This window comes from Dermacentor variabilis, chromosome 3, assembly GCF_050947875.1.
Source record: "Dermacentor variabilis isolate Ectoservices chromosome 3, ASM5094787v1, whole genome shotgun sequence".
Classification (NCBI taxonomy): Eukaryota; Metazoa; Arthropoda; class Arachnida; order Ixodida; family Ixodidae; genus Dermacentor; species Dermacentor variabilis.
The window spans coordinates 132,157,369-132,172,724 of NC_134570.1; the positions used below are offsets into that span (position 1 = coordinate 132,157,369).

At 47.5% G+C, this 15,356-nt stretch overlaps 1 pseudogene; it reads right to left on the reverse strand.

The window, feature by feature from the left end:
* Positions 1–2,322: 2,322 nt before the first annotated feature.
* Positions 2,323–10,889, reverse strand: LOC142573823 (uncharacterized; annotated as a pseudogene).
* Between the last annotated feature and the right edge of the window lie 4,467 nt (positions 10,890–15,356).

The window sequence follows — 15,356 nt, forward strand, 5'->3', positions numbered from 1 at the left end:
GGTCACTATTGGCCATAGCGAGAGTTGGAGGCACCGCTGAATCTGTTGCAGTCGCGCCATCTTGGCTATGAGCCAATTGTGCCGCGCTCGGCTGCTCTGTGTTTTCTGGAAATTCGCAAGTTTCCATGTGCGCCCTTTTGGGAGACTGTTAAGCATGCTCCTGTTTCGGCAGAGGTCAACGCCGTCATCTGTTCGCGCTATATATGACCGTGGTTTCGGTGCTTATGCGAGGACTGTGGCCTTGGATTGCATGTCTGTCACCCGGATCAGGTCACCTGCTTCTAGCTTGGGAAGCTGTCTGGCACGATGGCTTCGGTTCTGAAGTGTAAGTGTTCTGAAGTGCTGAAGTGTAAACAGAACAGTCTGCCAGCGCCTCTTCGTTCCTGAGCTATCATTGAATGGCGCTGGTCACCGCGTTCGCCAACTCCCTTCCAAAATTGAGGAAGGTGAGAGAGAAACCACTCGAGCAATTCTTGATTGTTCCGATTGCGAATGCGAGCTCACTCAAGTGGTCTACCCAATCCTTTTGATTTTCAGCAAGGGCCGTCGATATTGGGTGACGGTTCTATTGAGTCTCTCTCTCAAATTGGACTGGGGATCGTAGGGCGAAGTGCTGCAGTGATTATTTCCCAAGGAACTGCATGTAGCACCAAATACTTGAGGGGTGAAATAGGGCGTGTTGTCTGTAATCTGTCTTTTCGGGAAGCCGAAGTGACAAAAAACTTTCTGTAACCTCCGCAGCACCGCTCGTGCTGTCACTTTCCATATCGGAAATAACTCCACCCACTTCCAAAAATGATAGACTGCCATCCGATATGCGAACCTCTTCTTACTGCTGGGGAAAGGCCCCATAATATCACAGATGGCCACTTGCCACGGACGCTCACTATCAGTTGGTTTCATCCACCCAAGCGGCTTGCCACCTCTTGATTTCACCGTTTGACAGACAGGGCAGGAACGCCAATAGCGAAAAATGTCACCACCTTATGCCAGTCCAGGTCACAGTTTGGCTTAGTTCCACAAAAATTTTCAAGCCACTCAAATGACCAGCTGGGTTTGTCTTGAGAGGATTGCAACAGTGTGCTTCTCAGACTTTTGGGGTAACCACCTTAAATGGCTCCACAGATTCATCGGTGGCTATGTATTTATGCAGGAGCCCATCATGATCCAGCAAATTTGAATCTGCGAGGGACCCACTGACACACACTTGTTCTGGCCCCCCTGCACCTGCCGTACTACCAGCAGCGTCTCGGTGCTCCATCTCCCTGAGACCATCACTCAATCGTCGACAAAGCAGAGCAGTTTGCTTGGCCTTCAGTAACTCTTGCGTGCTGAAAACGATTCCAGTTCTTCCAAAGGGAAATCTGGTTTCGTCCCCACTCAGAACTGCAGCCGTCGGCGTCATGGGTTCACTTTCGAGAAGCTCCCCCGCTTGTCTGCTTTGTGGCGCACTGCTTGCCTGGAAAGTGGAGTAGCAGGTTTGCCCACTTGTGGACTCGCCTTTCTTTTCGCTCATTGCACCCACATGCTTGCTTGCACAAAGGCACTAGCAGGGGCTGTCACACCTGGAGGAAAGTTCATGGTGGACAATGGGGCACGAGATGGTGCGTCAGCTACCACGTTGGTGTTCCTTTTTCAATGCTGCAACAGAAAAGTCGCAATGCTGCTAGCCCACCATGCCAGCTGGCCCGCAGGCTCATGTAGCCACATCAGCCAACTGAGCACACACTGGTTCGTCTGCGCTACGAATTTCGTCTCATCAAGATAGACATCGAATTTATGTAGTGCAAATATGATAGCGAGGCATTCCTTCTTTACGAAATAATTCCTCTCTGCTGGCATCACGGAGCGGCTGGCAAAGGCCGACAGCTGCAACATGCCATTGTATTTCCGTTGGAAGACTCCGTCTAAATCCAGATTGCTCACTTTGATCTAGACAACAAACGGTCAGGTCGGGGAGTCTGAGCGGCGCTATCTCCACAATGACACTAGACAGATGGAAAAAGCCTGCTGCTGTTTAGGTCCTCGCTGCCACTCAGCCGACTTACCCAAGAGCTTGCTCAAGGGTGCTTGCATTCGGGTACAAGACGAGATGAACGACTGGTAAAGGTTGGCCATTCCCAAAAAGCAGCAAAGGCCATGTACGTCCTTAGGTGCAGGGAAATCGAGGATTTCCCGAAGTTTCTCCCTGTCTAGCTGAGTGGAGCCTCTGTTCAGTGTAAACCCCAGTAACTCAGCCCGGGTTTGCACTAGTTGGGCTTTCGCAGGATTCAAGGTCATCCCGGCGGCCCACACCCTCTTCCGCGCATCCGCAACATGGGCCTAGTGTTCTTCAAAGGTTCGTGGATAAATCATGATGTCGTCGAGGTAGCCCATGCAGTATGACCACTTTGCTTCCCCGAGGACGCAGTCCATGAGTCTCTGAAATGTCGCAGGACCATTGCAAAGACCAAAGGGCATACGAGAGAACTCAAATTAACCCTCTGTGGGACATGAATGCAGTCTTGCACCAGTTACTCATCCATCCGAACCTGTAGGTAACCTTCGGAGGCATTGAGCATAGTAAAGTACCTCGCACTGCCCAGGGTTCCTACAATGGAGCTAATCGTAGGGAGCGCATATGCATCCTTACGAGTCACTTCATTCAGACGGCAGTAGTCTGTGCACAGGCGATAAATGCCATCTTTCTTAGGCACCAACATAATTCTAGATGCCCAGGCTCTCGACGAGCGGCGGATAATGTCAGCCAATGGTAGCAAGCCATCAATCACCTGCCTCTTCTGCTTCTTGGCCAGGCCTACGGGCCGGTGGTTACACTTCAGAGGAAGCGTGTCTCCAGTTTCAATCGCATGGCTCACCAAATCGGTACAGCCAGGTTGATCGGTGAAAAGCTCTTTGTGCTGGCGTAACAGTGCCAACAGACGAGCCTTCTGTGCATGATTGGAATGAACCGCACAGGTGGCCAGAGAATGTAGTGCCTCTTCATGCCATGTCGCTTGATCCCAATAGGCACTTTCTGTCGACAAGCGTAGGGACCTGCCCCCGAATTCTGCATGCGACACGGTTCGTGCCGTGCCTCTCGATCCCAAAAGGGATTGTGAGCGCGCAGCTCGGGGGCTTGTCACCGAGAGCGACTGGATCATTTGGGCAGCGTTTTGCAACAGCGTCCTACCAGTCATCTGAAAGGTTCTGATATTAAGGGCACTACCTTTATTGGAGCTTTCCATGTTTCTCCTGGTTTACCCGAGCGCTGGCAGGCGTCGCATGATCTCACAAAGTTTTCGATGCCTTTGATTATAGCCAGTCTAGTAGTATTTCTTAAGCAATCTCCTTGGATTTGTTTATGGCTAGGTGGCCCGACCACCCATTTCCATGAGACCCAAAAGGACCTCCTCGTGCTTAGTACTTACAACCAACTGATGCACAATCCTGCCCTTTCAGTCTCTGTAGGGCCGATATAACAAGCCTCCTTTCTCATGCGTTGTCACCTTGTGCCTAGCAGTGCCTTCTTTAGCTGTTACATGTGATTTAGCTAGGCTTGTGTCATTCTTTTGCTCTCTCCACACGCAATATCATTACTAATATGGATGAGATAGTTCAAGTGGCTGAGGAGTTCTATAGAGATTTATACAGTACCAGTGGCACCCGCGACGATAATGGAATAGTAAATAGTCTAGAGGAATTCGAAATCCCAAAGATAACGCCGGAAGAAGTAAAGAAAGCCTTGGGAGATATGCAAAGGGGGAAGGCAGCTGGAGATGATCAGGTAACAGCAGATTTGTTGAACGATGGTGGACAGATTGTTCTAGAGAAACTGGCCACCCTGTATATGCAATGCCTCGTGACCTCGAGCGTACCGGAATCTTGGAAGAACGCTAACATAATCCTAATCCATAAGAAAGGGGACGCCAAAGACTTGAAAAATTATAGACCGATTAGCTTACTGTCAGTTGCCTACAAACTGTTTGCTAAGGTAATCGCAAATGGAATCAGGAACACCTTAGACTTCTGTCAAGCAAGGAACCAGGCAGGATTCCGTAAAGGCTACTCAACAATAGACCATATTCACACTATCAATCAGGTGATAGAGAAATGTGCGGAATAAAACCAACCCTTATATATAGCTTTCATTGATTACAAGAAAGCGTTTGATTCTGTCGAAACCTCAGCAGTCATGGAGGCATTACAGAACCAGGGTGTAGACGAGTCATATGTAAAAATACTGAAAGATATCTGTAGCTGCTCCATAGCCACCGTAGTCCTCCATAAAGAAAGCAACAAAATCCCAATAAAGAAAGGCGTCAGGCAGGGAGATACGATCTCTCCAATGCTATTCACAGCGTGTTTACAGGAGGTATTCAGAGACCTGGATTGGGAAGAATTGGGGATAAAAGTTAATGGAGAATACCTTAGTAACTTGCGATTCGCTGATGATATTGCCTTGCTTAGTAACTCAGGGGACCAATTGCAATGCATGCTGACTGACCTGGAGGGGCAAAGCAGAAGAGTGGGCCTAAAAAATTAATCTGCAGAAAACTAAAGTAATGTTTAACAGTCTCGGAAGACAACAGCGATTTACAATAGGTAGCAAGGCACTGGAAGTGGTAAGGGAATACATCTGCTTAGGGCAGGTAGTGAAGGCGGATCCGGATCATGAGACGGACATAATCAGAAGAATAAGAATGGGCTGGGGTGCATTTGGCAGGCATTCTCAGATCATGAACAGCAGGTTGCCATTATCCCTCAAGAGAAAAGTGTATAATAGCAGTGTCTTACCAGTACTCACCTACGGGGCAGAAAGCTGGAGGGTTACGAAAAGGGTTCTACTCAAATTGAGGACGACGCAACGAGCTATGGAAAGAAAAATGATAGGTGTAACGTTAAGGGATAAGAAAAGAGCAGATTGGGTGAGGGAGCAAACGCGAGTTAATGACATCTTAGTTGAAATCAAAAGAAATGGGGGGGCATGGGCAGGACATGTAATGAGGAGGGAAGATAACCGATGGTCATTAAGGGTTATGGACTGGATTCCAAGGGAAGGGAAGCATAGCAGGGGGCGGCAGAAAGTTAGGTGGGCGGATGAGATTAAGAAGTTTGCAGGTACAACATGGCCACAATTAGTACACGACCGGGGTTGTTGGAGAAGTATGGGAGAGGCCTTTGCCCTGCAGTGGGCGTAACCAGGCTGATGATGATGATGATGATGATGATGATGATGACACGCAAGAGCCGATCAAAGTTCCTGGAGGTCGGTGGCAGCAACAACCCTGTCTCGCTTGCGAGTGCATCAGCTGGTTCTCCGTGCAGGCGTGAACTTAGACATTTGCCTTGTGATACGCTCTTGTTGAGCTCGTCAGCTGGCAGGATTTCTTTGACCACTTTTTCTTCCTTCAAGCCTAGCTCGATTTCTTTTGCCGAGGCTACCTCTTTTGCTACTTCTGTTAGAGCAGATTTTGCATTTTCTGAGGAAAGCTACGCTATTTGACAAGCTTGGGATTGCGTCAATGCCTGTACTGCGCCCTCTCCAAGTTTCAGCCCCTTCTCACACAGTAACTTATCCAACCAATTTGAAAAAATGGAAGCTGCAGCGACAAGAATTTGGAAAATGCAGCCTTGGTCACGAGCTCTCCGAACGGCCCCCTGATTATTATTTTCGCCATCGGCAGACTCATGCTGTGTCCTTCCGCAACCTGTTTAATCCATGCAACTTTTCTAGTGAAGTCATTTACCGTCACATAAGACAGATGGACAGTGTCCATGGGGGTGGCACCGTCTTGTAGCACCCGGCATGGTTTTCCATTAATATGTAGGTCGTGAAGGTATGGGCGTAAAAGTTCCATGTTCTCGTTTCTTTTGTCCACGTAGGAAAAAACTACCCTAGGCATACCACAGTTCTCAGTGATATGTCTGAGTTTGTGGCAGTTATAGTAGTGGATCGGTCTTAAAATTTCAAGTTCATCTTTCTACTCGTTTTGTACGGTTTTGCCATTTACTTCTAGTTTTTTCTGACGTCCTTTGCTCTGCATCTGCATGCTCCAGTAATTTGGTCTGCAGTGCCTTTTTGACCGAAAATTATTTCCGCGGTCCATTTCGACTGTCTGAGCTTCCATCATCGGCGCTCGGCTTCCTACGCATTGTGTACTCTTCGGCTAACTCGGCCGCCCTTTCCACAGTGTTTGCATTTCCTCTGTCTTGCACCCACAGCTTCACCGATTGTTGGGTGCTTTTGTGAAACTACTCTAGACACATGAATATATGCAAATAGGCAAAGTTTGCAGCCATATGCAAACTCCGGATATCCCTCGCTATCCTTCTTGCCCATGCTTCGGAACCTTTGCTGGATAGCCTCAGCTGGCCACACATACGGCACCCACTCTCATCTCTTGACTGGGGGCGATCCTCCAACTTGTGTTAGGTGCGGCAACAATCTCACTGTCCTGCATGCTCTTATTCAGTGCCCTGCAATAGAAACAGAGAGGAAAAAGTATTTCCCTGCTGCATACCGCGAGAATTTACCCCTTCACCCTGCATTTTTTCTTAGCGATGAACCTCTTTTTAATCTGCAAACATTCTTAGAGTTTTTAGCCGAAATGGACACCCTGAAAATCATCTGGCCAGGCAAATTTTAAGCACATGACTAACAGCCCTGCATTCAAGGGCTCTCTTGAAACTCTGGTGTCAGTGTTATGGTTTTTATTGCATCATCTTTTAACGAAAGCCCATTGCCATAGCCCACATCACATCCTAGTCACCGTCATTATTTTACCACCTATATATTCCACTCCACTTACAGCGTAAGGTTTTTAGGCCCTTTTACAGCCATATTACATCTACCATGGTGAGTTCATTGTGCATGTCATCCACAATACATCGTCAACATTACCACATGTCATGGCGCTCTTTGGTCAAACCTGGCCCTTGCGCCATAAAACACCACATCATCATCATCTGGATAGCCTCAGCTGAAAGGCAGAGGAGGCTAGCCTTCTTCAGAAGGCTAGCCTTAACCTTCGCGCTGTCATATGCATCTTGTGCACTGAGTCTGGCAATTACTTCAGCAGCTTTACACAGCAACATAGACAGCAACTGCTGTGGCCACGTACTTGGAGCGAAGTTCATCTTCTCGCAAGGCCTTTCAAAGTTTCCTGGGAACTACACTACGTCCTTCCCCGACTTCAAATGGCTTCAACAGCCTGTCCATGCGGTATGATTCTGCCTCGCTTGATCGTTCCAGAGTTCCCGCACACGCTGGAGTCGACTCCAAACATTTGATTTCAAGGTCAGGTTGCATTTCTCTTATCTCAATCATCATTGGTCAGCCTCGATGATTGAGACAAGAATATGTTTTCTTGCAATGCGTGGTCACATCAGTTGGCAATTGCAGAGGTGCTGCCATTTCCTTGATGGACTGCAATGATTGAAACGGAGAGATATTATCTTGCACTTCTTGACTTGGTCACATCATTAGACAGTTGTGTAGATGCTGCTATTTATTCAATGCGCCTCCGTGATTGAGCAGATGGTGTTGGGGACACATCAGATCTGAGACAGCCAGAATTTCATTCTACAATAACAATACATGCTGCATCATCGCGTTGTTAATACTGAACACCGACTTTTCTTTTTCTCTTTTGTTTGCATCGTATCTTTCGAGAAGACACATTTGCTTCGAGTCGTCTCTGCACTAGTTGTCGATGTTGACAAAAACTTGTGGCAATGATGCGCGTTGTTGCAATGCATCAACAGTGCTCATCTTTTCCTTTCCTTGGCTTGGATTTTTCTTTTGTATCGCATTTTTCGCACTAACCGTGCAGGCTTGATGGTGGTCGATGAAACATGTCTGCTGTTGCCGTTGCTGCTGAAACTGTTACGATGCAACATTTTCACATTGCTGGTCACTTGCTGGTGATACTAGACACGGTTCTGAAATCGCAGCAGATGTTGATGTCAAATCAAGTTTCAACTTTTTTTTTTGCATGTGTGTCAAGTGTCATCACATAGCTGTTGGGATTGATTGATCATTGATTCACATATTCAACGATAACACTTGTTCTTTTGTGATAGTTGCACCATGGAAGGGACATTGTTGCTCTTGCTACTTGCTTTCATTTATGCCACCAGAGTAGCCATTGTTTTCATTTCTTTTGCCACATGCGTCGTTTCTGCATTTTTTAAAAGACAAAAATATCTAATCGTAACTTCTTAGCGCAATATTGATGTTCTTCGTCACCATATTCCTCAGCGGTCATTTTCCATGGTTCTGTTGTGTTCATTCTATAGAATGAATTTATGATGCATTGCACATCTTTGGTTTGACTGCCGATTTCAGTATAAATATTCTTTATCACTTGCTCTGCCAAGCTGCTAGCCGCCGACGAAAGAATGTGTACCATTGCGTTGGACATGGGGATATATAAAGAGGTTGTGATGTGCACAAAAGTTTCTGCACTGAAGAATTTATCCAGGAAAGCCCTTTGTTTTCCCTTTGATGCTCTTCTAGGGGGCAGCCATATTTTGCACGGACTACAGGAACTGGTGAAAAGAAGGAAAAAACTGCAGTAATGCTCAACCTCTTTTTATACTCACATATTTTACACAATTTACAGCGAATTGTTTTTAGGCCCTTATAAAGCCATGGTACATCTACCATTTTCAACCCACTGTCCATTCCATTCATAATTTGAGAAACCATCACCATATGTCATGGCACTCTTTGGCCATACCTGGCCCATGCGCCAATAAAAACCCAATAATAATTAATTAGCTTGCTGCCAATATTCACTTAGAATGGCTTTGTCGTCAGCTGCCCCACCATCAAACTGGCAGCCTAGCATGAGTGGCGAAGGTTCAGATTAGATGCGCTTGCTATGAATATGTGTGCCAAAGGGAATGATTTTGGCCTATAGGTGGTGTCCACACCATCCCGCAGCAACGGCTCCTTCAGAGCAATGGAAACCAATCTCAAAGACTGCTTTTGCACCTTTCGTTCTTTCTGCTTGCATAGTGTTGGAAGCAGTATCATGGTTGCCATGTTTTTAACACCACTCTTACCACACTGACAGAGTGCCTCCATGTGTTTCAGAGACATTCATGGAGACATCCATGGCCACTGGCTGAGAAGTTGCGCTAAATACACACATGCATGCGTGAGAGGTGCACGGCCCAAAAAGCAAGTACCCATGCCTGGACTGCTGCTGTGCTTGGTGGCCATGTTGGATTCAGTGAAAAATTGAATAAGCAAGGCCTAAATGAGGCTTGAGCTCTAGTTGTGGGCATTTTTGGTATGGGACCACTTTTGGGAAGCTAGAGAAGTGAACTAAAAGACAGATGTGGCCTACAATTATGTTTGCTTTCTGGTTAATTATTTTCTGTGCAATGCCGTGCTCAGCTTTTCTTCTGCCTCGTCCATGGGCTTGGAAAGGAGGCAACATATTTCCAATCTTGGAGGGGATGTCCCCATTGCTTTGTTTCCATCCCATGAGCCATACAGCTCGCTTGGCTTTTATTTCAAACATTGCATACCTGGCAGTTGCCCTGAACCCTGCACAGGCTACATGTTTAAACAACTGGAGTTTGATTTTGAAAACATGTTCAGAGCTGCTAACCTTTGAATTTGAAAAGCACTACACTGAAGGCCATAAATTCTAAAATTGCTTGAAGAATCAATATGTTCACTGTTGATTAAAAGTTCCCATACATTGTTCTGTAGAGGTAGTGTGAACAGGAACTCTGCTATATATGCCATTTTTTCTGGTGTATAATATGCACCCCCTGCTTTTGCAATATCTGAAGAAAAAAATTTTATATAAGACACACCTGTGTATAAAAAGCACCTATACAGGGTGAGGCATAAAGATGTTAACATTGAATTGGTGTTGACTCGTGTGACACTACAAAGCAAGGATTTGCTTACAGGGTTTAAATTTGACACCCATTGTCATGATCCAACCTGGGTTGTGAACAAGGGAGGGCCCGAGGCACCCTCTGATAGACGGATGCTCCTGCATCTTTTTCGATGTCATCCAGCCATTTTTTTTGTAGCGGTGAGACGAACATTTGCTACGAGTGAAAAAAAAAAAGTCAGCGTTTTGATAGAACGAACTTAGCGACATCGTGGGATTCCTCACCCCATTGAAAAAGAAAAAAAAAAAAACATTCTCACCTGGTATGTGAAGGCTTGTGAAGAGCCTGGCTGAAATTTTCCCGGTTTGTTCCTTGAAAATAACGAATGCTGGAAGATTGAGGCCGGTGACACGTGCGGCTAGGCAAACCGTGAAGCCTCATCGGGGACATCCACTGTTTGCGATCCATATGGTGCTTTTGCCGGCGACGTTGTTTGTCCTGTTGGCTGGGTTGTCTATTTGGACCATCGTCTGGTCCATATTAGCGATGTTGTACAACGTGTAGTCGTCGCGCCGTCGCGGGGAGTTCGCGGCAGACTGAAAGGCACTTGCTGCCTCTGAAAACTCTTCAGGCGTCTTCTGACTCATTCGTAGAGCAGCGCATTGACACACTGAATCGCTGCTTCCGTCGACTTATGTAATGGCTGGAAGCTACGAAGTTTCCCAACTGCATGCTGTTGGCTATTCTGACAGCCTCTTCAGAGAGAAGACGGTTACTAACGGCACGTCCTGCTGTTCTCTCCCGCTCAAAGAACTCGAAGAGCATATCGTCCATGCATTCACTGAAAACCGGGGCACTGTTACTCAGCTTTCTTCAAAGTTGCGCTCTCCCATAGTTTTGCTGAAACAACTTCTCAAAATTACTGTCCCATTCCCGTATCCGATTGCAGTCGAGCTCGAAATGTTGAGACGTTTGGTGCACGTTTCTTCCGTTTTCTCGATGCCATTGTACGACCCCAATTTCTTCGCCACTGTGTACGAATGCATCAGCATCGCGAACTTCACAATGCCAAAACAAGACGAGAAATGGCACATGCAAACGAGCATGCGAATGGCTTGAAAGGAAGAATTGGATCGGATTAGCTTCTTGGACTTGATGGCGCAGACCAGTGTGGCTCAGGCGCGGAGCGTGATAAGGACGCGTGCAGGGGAGGGGGCGCTTTCCCGGAATGACGGAATGGCACGGAAATATGAAATTGACAGTAAAGTTATGGGGGGGGGGGGGGAGGGGGCTCGCACGGGTGGGGACGCTTGTTCGGAATTTTACGGTGCTAGTACAATCAAAACTTTGGCATGCAGAATCTGTAGACTATGACTAGGGGAAAACAACACTGCTGCAGAAGTTTAGAGTGATAACAGAAGTATCAATCAGTGTCAAGAAGTACAAGCCCATACAGACTGGGAAGTAGTGTGCATTTCGTCTCAGCAACCACTTTGATAGATGGATAGGCATGTCTAAAGCTGATAAGGACTCTGAGGAAGTTAGAGATTTGCTTGTAATGGAGCAGTCCTTGTGCTGTAATCCAAAGCTTCCAGTTGTGTCCTACAAAAAAAAAAAAAAAAACTGCCTGCCATTAACATAGTTTTCCAACCTCTAGCAAAGCCAACTAGTACATCGTCATGATGGTTGACATGATTTTAAGATGCGATTCCACTAAGGGCTATCGATATAGTGGAGCTGAGACAGATACTGAGATATGCATGACCATGGCTCTAAGGTGGGTGCGACTTAATGGCGGAGATAAATTGACTGATGTCCATCTGACAGTTGTTTACCAACAGTTGTTGTCTGACAATACTTTACCACCCACGGCTAATAGGTTGGTAGATGTTCAATGGCTGAAAACACTGAAACACTAAAAAGCAGCACATTGTCTTTAGATGAGTTACTGTTTCAGCAGCTTCAACATTGTCTACTTTACCTACTGAAAGAACTTGTCTCGTGAAGTGCATGACCAATTGGAAGGTTTCGAATAACGAGAAGAATATTGTCCTATTGCATTCAGTCATTGAATCGAATAGTCGTTATTTGAAAACAGTGAAATGTTGCAAATACTTTGTTGTCAACAGTACACGATGAAACGGGGCATTGAAGCTATTGTAGGCGGTGCTCAAGATCAGCTGCAGCGATAGCTTCTTGTGTTTTTATCATATATATATTCGTTACGTGTAGCTAATGTCCAATGCTATTTACAAATTATTTACAGGGGAGCTAACGAGGCCAAAATGGCAACGCTATATCGAGCGGGCACACGTCATCTTCTTCCTTCTCAGTGCAGCCACACTGTGATGGCTGTTCCGTATCATCATCCCCGGTAGTAGAAGCACCGTCCCGGTGCTTAATCTATGCATTCACAGTGAAAGGTGTGTGGTATGGCTCTAGTCTTGCCACGTGAACGATGCCATTTGCAGCTGACGACGCTTAGAGGTCAATGGGGATGATTTCATACGCGACATCGGTCACTTGTCGCACCACACAGTATGGGCCAGTGTAGCGCGACAGCAGCTTTTAGAAAAGGCCCACATGACGAATGGGTGACCAGAGAAGCACCAGAGAACCCGGAGAAAAGTGCATGTCGCGATGAAAGACGCGTAGAGGCGTCTCTGATGCTCCTGTGAGGCCTCGAGACGGGTGCAGGCGAGCTGGCGCGCGTGGTCGGTGTGTGCGATCGCGTTGCGGGCGTATTCAGTGGCTCAACATGTGGCCGAGGGCAGCAAAGTGTCCAAGGGCAATGCGAGTTCTCGGCCACATAGGAGATGGAATGGTGAATAGCCGGCGGTGTCGTGACATGATGAATTATATGCGAACGTCACATATAGCAAGTGAAGATCCCAGTCGTGGTGATCGGTCACGGCATACTTCGAAAGCATGTCGGTGATGGTCCGGTTGAGGTGCTCCGTAAGGCCGTTGGTCTGTGGGCGGTAGAACGTGCTGAACTTGTGCTTTGTCGAGCAGGAGCGGAAGAAGGTCTACACCAACACAGAAAGAGGGTTCCGGTGGGATGTCGATCGGCTGGAGACATCCAGCTGGAAGTGTGGAGGACTTCTTCCGGCGCTGACAGGGCTCACAAGCGGCAATATAGCGCTGCACAGAGCGGCTGGGATGTCGATCGGCTGGAGACATCCAGCTGTAAGTGTGGAGGGCTCCTTCCGGCACTGACAGGGCTCACAAGTGACAATATAGCGCTGCACAGAGCGGCTGAGACCCGGCCAAAAGAATCGACGGCGTACACGGTCGTATGTGCGTGAGATGCCCAAGTGTCCAGCCAAGGTAGCGTCATGAAGTTGGTGGAGGACAGTCGAACGCAGGTGGGATGGAATGACGAGCAGAAGGTCAAGGCCGTGTTGATAGAAATTGTGGCGGTATAATGTCCCCTCCTTGAGAAGAAACATCCGGAGAGAAGCGTTGCCAGGTGTTGACTCCAGACAGTCAATGAGGGCTCGTAATGAAGGATCACGGCGTTGCTTGTTGCCGATTTGAAGCAACTGGGACACAGAGGAAAGGCAAGCGATGGCGTCCGCATCAGCCGGTTCGTCGACGGGGTAGCAGGACAAACAGTTGGCATCGGGGTGCAAGCGTCCCGTCTTATATACCAAGGAGAAGGTATATTCTTGCAGGCATCCCTGCGAGCGAGTCGTCCCATAGGGTCCTTGAGCGAGGATAGCCAGCAGAGGGTGTGGTGATCAGTGATGACACAAAATAGGCACCCGTACAAGTATAGACGAAACCTCGCAACAGCCCACACAAGAGCGAGGCACTTGCATTCTGTGATTGAATAATTGAGTTCGGCGAGTGATAGAAGTCTGCTGGCATAGGCTATAACACCTTCATGTCCACGCTGGCATTGTACTAACACTGCTCCTATGCCGTGACCACTGGAATCAGTTCGAACTTCCGTTGAGGCAGACGGGTCAGTGGCCCAGAATTGCAGGCGTGGTAAGGAGAGTAGTGAGATTCAAAAAAGATGCGGCATGGTCAGGACCCCAAGTAAAAGGGGTGTCTTTCTTTAAGAGGCCGGTAAGGGGATGTGCAATGGTCACAAAATTCTTCACAAAGCATCGGAAATAAGAGCACAGCGCTACGATACTACAAACGTCCTTGGTAGACTACGGAACAGAAAAGTTCGTAATGGCGTGAATTTTGTCCAGATCAGGTCACACGTCTCTTGCATCCACGAGGTGTCCAAAAACGGTGATTTGGCAGCGAGCGAAGTGACATTTTGACGAGTTCAACTGGAGACCGGCGCGGCGGAACACGTCAAGAATCGCTGAAAGACAGTCTAGATGCGTTTCAAATGTGGGCAAATAAACGATGGCGTCGTCCAGATAGCACAAACAGGTGGACCACTTGAATCCCTGAAGCAAAGAGTCCATCATTCATTCGAAGGTGGTGGGCACGTTATAGAGACCGAAAAGCATCACCTTGAACTGATCAAGGTGGTAAGGAGTGACAAATGCAGTCTTCTCTCGGTCCATGTTGTCGACGGATATCTGCCAATAGGTGGCACCGTACAGGCAGTCTATAGCGTCATCAATACGTGGCAAAGGGTGCACATACTTTTTTGTGGTTTTGTTCAGGTGGCGAAAATCTACACAAAAGCGCCAGGTTTCATCCTTCTTTTTGACAAGTGCGACAGGAGAAGCCCAGGGACTACAGGAAGGCTTGACAATTATAATGTCCTTTTCAAGCATTTTTTTTACTTCCTGTTGGATAACAGCTCGTTCTGACGCAGAAACACGAAATGGACGTTGGTGAATAGGGTTCGCATTGCCAGTGTTTATAGGATGGGTCAGAACGGACGTTTGACCTAAGGGCCGATTGTCAATCAGAAATTTCGCAATAGACTTCAAGAACGCGGCAAAGGGCTTCACCTTGAGCAGGTGTAAGGTCAGAGGAAACCATCTTCTCAATGTCGACGTCAGTACTGTGCGATGACGTCACGGTATGGGCTGAGCTGTAACGATCTTCCACTGTGAATGGCTCGACCTCATCATCCTGCAAAGTGCTAATTATAGCCAATGAGATCCCCTGAGGCAGAACTTGCGCGGTTAGCGTGAAATTGACAAAAGGGAGGCAGGTGCAATAACCAGTAATTGTCAGCAGTGTGCAGCACGGTAGCACCATGTGTAAGTATAAAGGCCGGAATCGGTGCGACTATGTAATTGTCGTCAGGTACAGCTGGTGAGGACAACAAGTCGAAGTGTCACAGAGTGAGGCGGTAGGCAAATAAAATCCATACAGCTCAAATGGCTTGGAGGCGGGTCCACATGGTCGGCAAGAAGAGGCAAGTGAAGGCGAAGTGAGCTGGCCAAGCAGTCAATGAGGGCTGAATGATTCGCGAGGAAATCCAGACTGAGAATGAGTGCGTGAGGCCAATGCTCGATGACGGTGAAGAGGATGATGGTGTGTGTCTCAGCATTGGTGAGTCGGGCAGAGCACATGCCAAAAATAGC